The sequence below is a fragment of the Miscanthus floridulus genome, chromosome 12 (genome assembly GCF_019320115.1).
Source record: "Miscanthus floridulus cultivar M001 chromosome 12, ASM1932011v1, whole genome shotgun sequence".
In the NCBI taxonomy this organism is placed as follows: domain Eukaryota; kingdom Viridiplantae; phylum Streptophyta; class Magnoliopsida; order Poales; family Poaceae; genus Miscanthus; species Miscanthus floridulus.
Window position 1 is genome coordinate 63,232,111 of NC_089591.1, and position 2,811 is coordinate 63,234,921.

A 2,811-nucleotide genomic window follows, 5' to 3' on the forward strand; every position below is an offset into this window, starting at 1 on the left:
GTCGTATTTGGTTATGTCTCTTTAGATCAGGGTATAAATATAGATTGAGGGGCAATGTAAAAAAAAATCAATCAATATCAAAACCAATTTTTACTCCTATTTGCATCTACTTACTTTTCGGCGACTTCGTCAATTTGCATATTTTTCCTTTTTTACGAGTTCTCATTGATTCGGCGAGTTGCATCGCTTCAGTGCGACTTTCGGCGATTCTCGAGTTCCGCGTGAGTACCTCTTGGCCGTGACTTCTGGGCATATCGCTGTTGTCAGGACCAAAGTGCTCGTATCTTCATCCTTGTCGATTAATAGGTCAAATCGACTGGCACGCTTTAGATATCGATTCGGGTATTAGCCCTTTGTGTTTGCAGATCCACTTTTGCATCAACACATCTTTTGGCATGCCCAGTGGGACAAATTAATCCGATCAATATGTTCAATCCCGAGATCGATTCAGGGAACATTATCGCGGTATTAGAAGAAGATCTTAAGGAAGAGTAGAGGCATGCTATGGAAAAGGCTGTAGAAGAATATAGGCAGCTTTGTCTGAAATCATTTAGCCTGAACAAGAGTGGACAAGTCATCTAGAAGCAAGATTTGCCATTGCCTCGGCAGGTTACCTTTGACTCCAATCCTGGTAAACTTCAAGAGATGGTTAATTTTACAGTAAATCATGCTTTGATTAATCATTCCAATGTGCTGTCCAATACTGTTTATAATGCTATGGTTCGAACTCTCAAAGAAGGACAAGCATCACTGTATTACGTTGGGCCTGCCTATCACCAACCAGAGCCGGCATCTATCAATACTCCATTGGCTCCCTCGGCTGTTGTGGGTACAGAAGTTACTTCTTCTCTAGTATCAGCAGGCTTACCTAATATTCAATCTACACCGATACGATCAGATCTGGTACTACCAGGAGGACGAGTTTGGCTTAATACAGATCTATCGGCATCAGCTATGTTAGGCCATGTGTCTCAGAATAGCCAGATTCCTACTAATTGGTGGGGATATGGTATGTCTCCGGAGTCATCTGCTTTCAATCCTGGGTTACCTCAAGTGTTTGATGCAGTAGAAAAAGCTCCTATACCATCGGCTGTTTCGCCAATGGCTCAAGTGCCTCAATATGCCACAGCAACTACTGTGCAACCAACTCTAGGAGGTTTCTAGATGCCTTTGGTTCAAACATCCAATTCAAGTTCATCGGCAAGCTTACTGCCAATGCAGCAGAAAGCCCCTGCTATGAGTCAAACTGGGGTTCAGTTCATGCCTCAAGCTGGTTATAATTATCCAACAATGTTAGCAAATTGCCAGCCATCGGTAAGTTTTGTACCGATGAATTCTAATAATGGTTGGTCAGGACAGTTACCTGTTCAACATATAGTTCAGCAAAATCAGTAAGTTGCAAGGATTCAACAAGGTCATATGCAAGCTGGTTTCCAGAATCATGCATCGCAGCTCAGCCAATGAATCCTTTCCAACAGGTTAATGGACCACAAGTAACGGCAAATATGCCAATTGCTGGAGATCGTGGGCCACAAAGATATGTGGAGGGATATCAGCAGGCACCTCCTGTAGAAATTTAGCCAGTTCGTCAGCAGGAGGCTGATGCTTTTTGGGCCGATAAGATAGCAGAAATTATGAAGGATCAGTTTGGGATAAAGCCTAAGGTCAATACTTATTCTTATCGGACTCCATACCCTCCTACATATGATTTAATTCCTCTCCCAAATCGGTACAAGGTACCAAATTTCACTAAATTCTCTAGGCAAGATGATACATCAATAATGAAACACATCAATCGCTTCATTATTCAATGTGGAGAGGCAGCTAGCAGAGATGAATTAAGAGTTCGATTATTTTCATCATCTTTGTCTGGATCGGCATTTACATGGTTCATTTTATTACCACCAAATTCTATTATTACTTGGGTTGATCTAGAAAAACAATTTCATAAGTATTTCTTTGCTGGAATCCATAAAAAGAAGCTTACCGATTTAGTAAAATTGAGACAGCGTAATGATGAATTGGTAGAAAGCTTTGTGCAAAGGCTACGAGATGTAAAAAATAAGTGCTACAGCCTGGTGCTGGATGATCGGCAGCTTGCTGATCTGGCTTTCCAAGGGTTATTGCCATATCTTAAAGACAGATATGCTTCTCAGGAGTTTGAAAGCCTCAGTCATCTTGTGCAAAGGATCTCTGATAAAGATACTAGGGTTTTTGAACCTAAAAGGAATTAGAGTAAAAAAGTATCATTTGTTAAAGAAGTAGGAGATTCTGATTCTAATGAAGAACCAGTTATTGGCTTAGCTGAGTGGGTTAAGAATAAAAAGATGATATCTTGTCTCTTTGGTTAGAAAGAGCCAGAAAAGTTTACGTTTGATATCACCAAGGCCGATAAGATATTTGATCTTCTGCTTCAAGAGGGCCAAATTAAGCTATCACCTAATTATGTGATCCCATCGGCAGAAGAGTTGAAGAAAATCTTGTAATACAAATGGCACAATGCAACTTCACACAGTACAAATGAGTGCAAGGTGTTCAGGCAACAGTTACAATCGGCTATTGAATTTGGGAGAATTAAGTTTGGTACTTCCAAGGCCCAGAAGCCGATGAAAATTGATCAACACCCTTTTCCAGTAAATATGTTGGAGGCCAAAGGGAAGACCAAGGTATTAACGTCAGAGGCTGCTGAGAAAAACGCATCAGTGGATCCCCAACATCGGATAACTACCGATGATGCAAAAAGTAAGGGTTTGCTAGGAGAAAACAGTAGTTCTAAAAACCCTCCTCGACCTGGCGTTGTGATTACCCATC